Genomic DNA, 9,443 nt, shown 5'->3' with positions numbered 1-9,443 from the left:
TCTCTGATTTCCCCATGCGCTAAGGCAGCCCAGACTAGGCTCTCCTGTTGCTTCTTCTGTGCTAAGGCCTTCTATGTTTTGCTGTCCCCAACTTTAATAAACTACCCTCATAATAAAAAAAAAAAAAGTAGTAACAATAACGCACCCAACGGGGGTAGCTGACTGCTGCGTGTAGGAAATTCTCCTGCGATGGAAGTCTGCTTGGGGTTCTCCCTCCTCCCACTTCTACCTGCTTCCCCTCCTTGAAGACTTTCCATCCGAACCCACTCTGCACCCCAGCCTTTTATGTCACTTCCTGGAAGGAAGCTGTTCTGCTGACATGAGTTCATCCCACATGTGGTGGTGATTTCACATGTAATCTGAGCGCAGGTTAGGGGAATTTTCAGAGAACCCCTTTGAAATGAAGGTTCCTGGAGGCCTCTTCGTCCCGCTGGCGTGAGTGTGGACTGGCACGGCCTTGCTGGACAGCCACCTGTCCATACTTGGTCCCGCGAACCACACACCTGCCGGAGAGTCAGCAATTCCATTCCGGTATTTACCCCGTGGCTCTTCGTGTGGACGACAGCACGGGAATAAATGCGTTTCGGGCACTCCCGACCGCAGACCTGCTCTTGCCTGGCGCCGCCAGTGCCCGACAAGGCCACCCTGAGCAGGGCGGGGGCTCGGCGCAGTCAGCGTTGCACCGTCTCCCGCCCTAACGGCGACTACCCTTCCGGGCAGATAAGCTGTTCCATCGCAGGAGGGGCCAAGCTAGTTTTCACCTCTTAGACTTGTGGTGAGAAAGGAGCTGTCCCAGAAGGAAATGTCTCCTGTGGCTTCATCCGCAGTACTATGTGGCTGGATTTGTTCTGGGAAATGCAGCTACTTCCCTGAAGAGAGATTGGCTGCCCTTGGCCTTAGTGGGCTGTGGACTGTCCTTCCTCGGCTCATGGGTGACAAGGGCCTGGGGCCTCTTGTCTTGTGCTGCGCACTTCCCTGTGGGGGGAGGTGGGCCCCTCTGACTCAGCAGCGCCACAGGGCCAGCACGCGCGACCTCCTGACCTTTCTGCTAGACCCGCCACAGGACAAGCCGCAGCCCAGGCAGAAAGTGGGAGGTTGTGGATGTGTCTCCCGAAAATCCAGTAAGAATGGTGAAGATGAAAGTACTCACAAGAACAATGATAATGGCGATTTTGAAGATCATTTAACATTTGAATGAGTTTACTCAAAAATAATTGTTAAGAAGATACACTTGTAGCCATGGGTTCATAACAACACCAGGTACTATTTTTGTGGTTTCAGTTTTGCAACTCTTAGTATCCTTTAAAAATTTGTTTTTGTGGGCACTTTGAGAACAACAGCCCCCAGTGAAATCTTACTTGCCGTTCTATATGCTGCTTTGTGTTCTGGGAAGTCCCATATCACAGGCTCCATAGAGCTCCATGCCCACGCGCTGGGTGGGGTGCAATGAAGACTTAAAGCCTGGGCCAGCGTGGCGCTGGGGGTCCGCCTTGCAGGTCTCTGTGCAGAATGGCATCTGGGGCGCGCCCAGCCAGAGGGAGGCCGAGTGGCAGGGAGGTGCGGAGGGGGAGCGCTTCTTCCACAGTGCTGACCTGGAGCTAGGTGACAGGGAGAGCTTCCTTGGGGAGCTCATGGCCAACGAGTTTGAAGGACAGGAGTCTGCTCCAGGTGAGCCAGCAGCTGAAGACCACGTTCCACCACTTCCCGAGGGCTGATGGGGCCGCTCTGAGAAAGTGCAGGGTGAGAGCCACCGCACTGATGACAGCCAGGGAGACAGGTGAGGGTGACGCCGATGGCGTGAAGGACATGGAGGTCACAGCTACAAATGATGGGGCAGCTAGCGATGGGGTCTGCCCCCAGCCTGCAGCCTCTGGTCCAGACTATTACGGGAGAGGATATAGTGGAGGATGGCTGGTCCACTGCTGGGAGAAAGAAATGAGTGGGGCTGGAAGTAGTTTGGGCCCTTGCTTGCTAGTTGTCTTGAGATTTTTTTGGAGGCTGTGGACCTTTGGACTGGCTATCCCATCTCGACCCTCTCTTTATGCCCTCTCCCTGTTCCCGTAGGGGAAGAAGGGTCCTAGGGCCCTCGGTCTTGGATCTGAATGGTGAACGATGAGGCCTGGCTTCCCAGCCCAGTGCCTTGGGTGCAGTCTGCGCAAGGAGAGAAGGATGAGTGGGCGTGGCCGTGGCTGAAGAGGCTGAACGCTGTTGGACAGGGGCAGGTAGATGTATGAAGGGAGAGGACCAGCAGAACCAGTACTTCTGCAGGGTCAGGGATAGTGAGATGGACATGCAGCTGGAAGAGAGATTTAGTTGATGAAGCGAATGGAAGTAACTGTGGTACCTCTCCCGCTTCCCAGCCGCCCCCGCACACCCCGACCACACCGCGCCACACCCCGTTACGCGGCAGCGGCAGCTCTGTACCCCGGTCCAGAAAGTGCAGCCTCCAGGAACACTCCCTGTGGGCCAGCCTCCAGTCCTGGGTTCCTTCAGGAAGTCTGAGACTTTGGCCAGGGGGTGAGCCCGGACGACCTGGGCTTTGTTCTTTGTTTCTTCCAACCTCTTTCCCAACTCCCCATCCAGTTCCATCCAGTGCAGGGATGAAGCTTAACACCTGAATAACACCCTAACGTTTAGTCTGTTGCTGGACCTGCTGGGGGAGCCTCGGGTCAGCCTTCTGGGAGCTGAGATTCGGAGCCCAGCAAGGGAGCAGCTGTGGGCCCTCCCCAGCAGTCCGGTCCTTTGGACAAACAGACAGACAGATGGAGCACAGCAGTGCCCTGAAAGTTTCTGTCAGCCTGAAATACACTGTATTTTTCTTTAAAAAACAACAACAACAGAGTGAGCAGCACCACACACTCACAGCTGTAAACCTGGTTTGCGGAGGTTCTGAAACAGTTTACCGTGACTCCTAATCTTTTTCCACTGCTTAGTAATTAGGACTTCCGGTTGAAAGAACGGAGGCGTAGAAGCCCGGGTCTGCGCTCCCACCGACCGCGCATTTTCCGCGTCCTCACCATCACTCGTTGTTTGTAGATTTATTAATGAGGGCCATTCTGACCGGTGTGAAGTGATATCTCATTGTGGTTTTATTTATTTATTTTTTAAAGATTTTTAAAATTTTTTATTTTTATTTTTTAGAGTGAAGGGAGGGAGATGGAGGAGAGAAACATCAATGTGTGGTTGCATCTTGCGTGCCCCCAGCTGGGGACCTGGTCTGCAACCCAGGCATGTGCCTTCCACTGGGAATCAGACCAGCAATGCTTTACTTCGCAGGCCGGCACTCAATCCACTGAGCCACACCAGCCAGGGCTCATTGTGGTTTTAATTTGCATCTCTCTGGTTGCTACTGATGTTGAGCATTCTTTCATGTGTCTATGGATCACCTGTAAGTCCTCCTTGGAGAACTGTCTATTCAGGTTCTTTGCCCATTTTTTAAGTGGATTGTTTGACTTCCTGGTATTGAGTTGTCTAAGTTATTTATATATTTTGGAGATTAAACCCTTGTCTGATGTATCATTGGAAAATATGTTCTCCCATACAGTGGGCTCCCTTTTCATTTTGATGATGGTTTCTTTAGCTGTAGAGAAGCTTTTTAATGTGATGTAGTCCCATTTGTTTATTTTTTCCTTTATTTCCCTTGCCCTTGCGTATATATCGGCAACAATATTGCTTCCCAAGATATCTGAAATTTTACTGCCTCTGTTTTCCTCTAGGATTTTTATGGTATCATGACTTATATTTGAGTCTTTTATTCATTTTGAATTTATTCTGGGGTACAGTATAAGATGGTGGTCTAGTTTCCTTTTTTCACATGTACCAGTGCAGGTCTCCCAACAGTATTTATTGAAGAGACTTTCTTTAGTCCACTGTATGCTCTCACCTCCTTTGTCAAATATTAATTGTCCATAAAGATGTGGGCTTATTTCTGGGCTCACTGTTCTGTTCCAGTGATCTATGCGTCTGTTCTTACGCCAGTACCAGACTGTTTTGATGACAGTGGCCTTGCAGTATAGTTTGATAGCAGGTATTGTGATTCCTCCCACTTTGTTCTTCTTTCTCAAGATTGGTGACGTTATTTGGGGCCTTTTCTGGTTCCATATACATTTTTGGAATGTTTGTTCTAGGTCTGTGAAGTATACCATTGGTATTTTAATAAGAATTGCATTGAATCTATAGATTGCTTTGGGTACTGTGGACATTTTAATGATGTGAATTCTTCCAATCCATGAACACAATATAGGCTTCCACTAATTTGTATCTTCCTCAGTTTCTTTCTTCAGTGTCCTATGGTTTTCTGAGTACAGGTCTTTTGCTTCCTTGGTTAAATTTATTCCTAGGTACCTTTTTTTGTTTTATATAGTAAACGGGATTGTTTCCTTAGTTTCTCTTCCTGATATTTCATTATTCATGTATAAAAATGTCATCAATTTCTGAATATTGATTTTGTATCCCACTACTTCGCCTAATTCATTTATTAGGTCAAGTAGTTTTTTTTTTTTTTTTGAAACCTATAAAGTTTTCTATGTACAATGTCATGTTGTCTGCGAATCATGACAGTTTTACTTTCTCCTGTCCAATTTGGATACCTTTTAGTTCTTCTTTGTCTCATTGTTCTGACTAGGACTCCCAGTACTGTGTTGAATAAGAATGGTAAAAGCTGACACCCCTGTCTTGTTCCTGATCTTAAGGGAAATGCTTTTAGTTTTTGCTCATTTGGAGTATGATGTTGGCACTAGGTTTTTCAAATATGGCCTTTATTATGTTGCAGTTTGCTCCCTCTAGTCCCACTCTACTGGGTTTTATTTTATCATAAATTGGGGCTGGATTTTATCAAATGCTTATTCATCTATTGATATGATCATGTGATTTTTGTCTTTCATTGTGTTTGTGTGATATATTACATTTATTGATTTGCAAATATTGTACCATCTCTGCATCCCTGGAATAAATCCCAATTGATCATGGTGTCTGATCTTTATAATGTATTGCTGGATCCAGTTTGCTAATATTTTGTTGAGGATTTTAGTGTCTATATTCATCAGGGATATTGGCCTGTGATTTTCTTTCTTTGTTGTGTCTTTACCTGGCTTTAAAATTAGGATAATACTGGACTGATAAAAAGAGTTTGGAAGTCTTCCCCTTTCTTGAATTTTTTGAAATAGTTTGAGAAGGACAGGGGTTAGTTCTTCATTGAGTGATTGGTAAAATCCACCTTGAAGCCATCTCTCCAGGACTTTTGCTTGCTGGGACTTTTTTGATACTGCTTCAATTTCACTAGTTGTTATGGGTCTATTCAGGTTTTCTGCTGGTGATGGGTAAGGTTAAAAGTATTAACGATAAAGGGTTGGAGACCCCCTCTCCCTCTCCCCTGTATCCACAGGGTATAAGAATCTAGGGAAACTTTGTGCCTGCACCATTAGGGAATGCACAGGAGGTGTGATTTCTAAAAGATCCTATGTTCTTCTTTCTGTTAGGAGGTTGCCCGTTGTCTGAGGCTAACGGAGGGCTAACAGAAGCTTGCCTCTGGAATGTCGCCGGGTCTATCTGGAGTGTGGTTAGTGCTCCCAACAGGACAGAGACCTCAGATTGCATTGAGCTTACACAGCCCATGGTATGCACAGTGTTGTGCCTGACCTGGGAAACAAAATTTGTTAAATTTTGTCTTCACTTCCTTTAAAATCTGGCAGATAGCCCTGGCTAGTGTGGCTTAGTGTATTGAGCACTGGCCTGTAAACCAAAAGGTCGCTGGTTACATTTTCAGGCAGGGCACATGCCTGGGTTGCAGGCCAGGTCCCTGGTTGGGGGTGTGTGAGAGGCAACCGACTGATATTTCTCTTTCACATCAATGTTTCTCTCTCTTTCTCTCTTCCTCTTTCTCCTTCCTTTCCCCTCTCCCTGAAAATAAAATCTTTTTTAAAAATGAATAAAATATGGAAGACAGTTTGGGGAAGTAGGTAACTCTTGCCTGTCTCACAGCCTTTGGGTGGCTATTATTAGCTACTGTAAAACACCGAACTGTTGTGCATGGCCTCAGACTTAGGTCATAATCATTTTCATGAATACTCTTTTCACAGCAGAACAGGCAAATTTACTCATCTACCAGTAACGCCTGCATTATCAAGCTAATTGTTGAGGAATGCCTACGACTTGGTATTTGCGGGTGGGCCGGCCACAAGCGCCATGATGTGGCTCTCTCCTTCCTCTTGGGGAATCCATGTGTGACAAGTGCTTTCAAGGACGTTCAGGTGGGCTTTGAAGCAGATGGCTCTGGGCTGAAATCCCTGCTCTGCTTTTGTGTTACCTAGGGCAAGGTACTTAACTTCTCTGAGCCTCAGACGTTTAAAAAATTTTTTTAAATTAAATTTATTGGGGTAACATTATATCAATTCCAGGTGCACAACTTTATAATACATCTGTATATTCTACCGTGTGCTCACCACCCCGAGCCTAGTCTCTTTTTGTCACTATGTATTTAACTCCCTTTACCCCCTTTGCCCTCCCTCACCCATCCCCGCGCCATCCGGCAACCACCATTCTCAGACTTCCTTTTTGAAATGGTGGCTATCTTTAATAACACCGCTGCAGAGCCTGCTTTTTCTCCATCCCCCCTCCCGCAACCTCAGCCATTACCTGTGCCAACTCTTCCAAATGCCTTCATTATACAGCTCAGTGCTTTACAAGTTTAGCTGGGACAAGAATCTCTGGGACCCCTTTAAAATGTAGACATTATAGTAGGTTGCAAAAAATGGTGGCACTATTTTACCATGGCCATGGGATTGTGCAGCTCTTCCTGTTAAGGGGAGGAGTCTCTTTCCACTCCTGCATCGGTGAATCTGGGCTGGACCTATTACGGTTTTCTTTGGTCAGTAGGATGCAGCAGAAGTGACTGTCCCAGTTCCATGCCCAGGCCTCAAGGGCTGTCCAAACAAAAGTCGTCTTCGATCAGCCAGTCCCAAGGCACGTGGGGAGCTGACTCCAGATGGGCCAGTGAGCCCAGCCGAGGCCAAAAGAACCACCCAGGTGAGATCAGCCCAGACCAACACCCAACAGGGTTGGAAGTTATAACAAGGCTGTTTTTTTTTCAACCACTATGTTTTAGAGTGGTGTTACACAGCAAAAGCTAACTAATATGTAAATGTTGGAGGTCAAATCTGGTTTGGCTGGAACCTAACCATGGGTACATTTCAAAACCTCTCTGGGTGATTCTGATGTATATTCAGAATTGAGAACCACTCAGGGGTGTCCAACCCGCAGCCCACAGGCCGCATGCAGCCCAGGATGGCTGTGCATGGGGCCTAACACAAAACTGTAAATTTACTTTAAACATTATGAGCCTTTTTTTTCTGTGTGTTGCAATGTATTTAATGTGTGGCCCAGGAAAATCCTTCTTCTTCCAGTGTTGCTCAGAGGCACCAAAAGTTTGGATACCCCTGCTAGATAAAGGCACCTAGTGCTTTATGGGCTGGGGTGTAGGTGGGCCTTTCACTTAAGATTGAAGTTTACCTAGTGGAACTTTCATGCTTGGGGATATTTAAGTTTAAAATGAATAAAATAACTCTTTAATGCATTAATTCAGAGAAAATGATAAGCCAATGCTGGCTGGTTTGGCTCGGTGAATTGAGTACCAGTCTGCAAACGGAAGGTCGCGGGTTCAAATCCTAGTCAGGACAGATGCCTGGGTTGTAGGGCAGGTCCTCAGCTGGGGGCGTGCAAGAGGCAACCAAGGCAACCAATCAATGTTTCTCTTGCACATCAATGTTTTCATCTCCCTCTTTTTCTCCCTCCCTTCCCCTGTCTAAAAATAAATAAAACAAATCTTTAAAAAGAAAAAAAGTATTAAGAAAAAAAAGAAAATAGTAAGTCAAATGGTGACCTATACTAAAGATTAAAATATCTTCAAAATCTTTTGACAAAAGACAGAAGGGACTTTAGATATAACATATCCCAACTTAACCTTGTCAGAGAAACTGAAGCCCAAAGAGTTCAATGACCTGCTCAAAGCCATGTAACTAATTTATGGAGGAGCCTAGAATCCACATGAGGTCTCCTGGCTCCAAGTTTGTTTTCCTTGCTTCTTCTATATGGTGACAATAATGTGATTTTTTTTTTTTTTTTTACTTACTACACACGAGCTCCTATGAAATCTGTAGAAGGATGATGTTAGAATAGGTTATGTCTAAAGTTTCAATGGGTTAAGAAGGCAGTCTTACAGACACATCCCTACCGGTTTGTGATTGTTAACATGGATGACAGATTTGTTCATTTTAAAGCATGCCTTGCATCCTGGCACAGGTAAGAAGCTGCAGTCTTACTAAGCAGAGCAGCTTTGCTGTTCTTTGTAAACCACAGTGCAATACAGTAGTGGGGAAAGATCCTTAATCCTTTCCATAGAAGAGAAAAAAGCCCACTGAGCCATGGTCAATGAATGAAAGCAGTTTATTTGACATTAATTGCAGAATTTACAGCACTACCATTTAATGATAGGAATAAAAATAGAAAGAATCCAGTGTAAGCAATGTTGCAGACAAAACATTAGGGTGGGAAATGAGCAAATTGAAAATGCAATTGACATTCAAAGAAATCTTCCAAAGGACTGGGAGCTTATCAAGCAATGGGCAGCCCCTTGCCAATGGTGTGTGAGCCTCATTCCCACCAGGATTTCAGGGCAGCCACTGAACATACACCCTGTTGACCATCCCTGGGAAGTCTTTCAGCACAGCCTGACTTAACATGTCTGAAACATCATGTTAAGACATGTTAAAATCTGGGGCAAAATCTGGATTATAATATGCTTTGGAAACTTAGCTCCAGGTGAAAAGAAAATAAGAATGTGGATTAACTAGGGTTTTCTTTTTTCCAAAACAGAAAGGAATGCCAATCGGAGGGGCGTGTTTTCCTGATTTTAAATATGAATGGTGATGTCAAAGGAATTGACTAAAAAATGAAAGTTTAAAGCCTCCCCCTACTATGACTTTCTTGGAAATAGTAGCAAGGAACCAGAACCAGAGGTGTGCACGTGACTCTCTGATCTCTTGTCACCTTGGAATCTGGAAAGAGACCTATGAAAGGTAGCTGGATTTCTATGAAAGGGCTGGGTTTCTGGAAGGACCACCCTAGAAGCCATGTGGCAGAACGTGGCCTCTCACAGGGAAGGTGCAGCCATTTTCCCCATGGCTTAAAGGAATCTCTTCTCTCTATTTTATAACTTTAAATAGAGCTGGGGCAAATTCTTCTCTCTTTCCCTCTCCCTCCCTTTCCTCACTTTAGTCACCTTCAAAACCATAAAGTAACCAACATACTGGCAGACAGGATTCAAGCCCCACAGGCTGGCTTGAGAAGGACTCACTTGATCCAGAGAGCAAAAAACGGTTGAAAGAAGAGATACTGGAACGTGTTCTCGCCCCAGTGGGAGGATGGGCTCTCTAGTAAGACTCATTGAC

At 45.6% G+C, this 9,443-nt stretch overlaps 1 pseudogene; it reads left to right on the top strand.

The window, feature by feature from the left end:
• The first annotated feature begins 1,421 nt into the window (after positions 1–1,421).
• Positions 1,422–1,939, top strand: LOC129078592 (pre-rRNA-processing protein TSR2 homolog; annotated as a pseudogene).
• The last annotated feature ends 7,504 nt before the right edge of the window (positions 1,940–9,443 follow it).

This window comes from Pteronotus mesoamericanus, unplaced genomic scaffold, assembly GCF_021234165.1.
Source record: "Pteronotus mesoamericanus isolate MK-2021 breed Mesoamerican mustached bat unplaced genomic scaffold, CSHL_Meso_final contig_74, whole genome shotgun sequence".
NCBI lineage: Eukaryota > Metazoa > Chordata > Mammalia > Chiroptera > Mormoopidae > Pteronotus > Pteronotus mesoamericanus.
The sequence above is the reverse complement of the archived record's forward strand: the minus strand, read 5'-3'. Positions and strand labels throughout refer to the sequence as shown.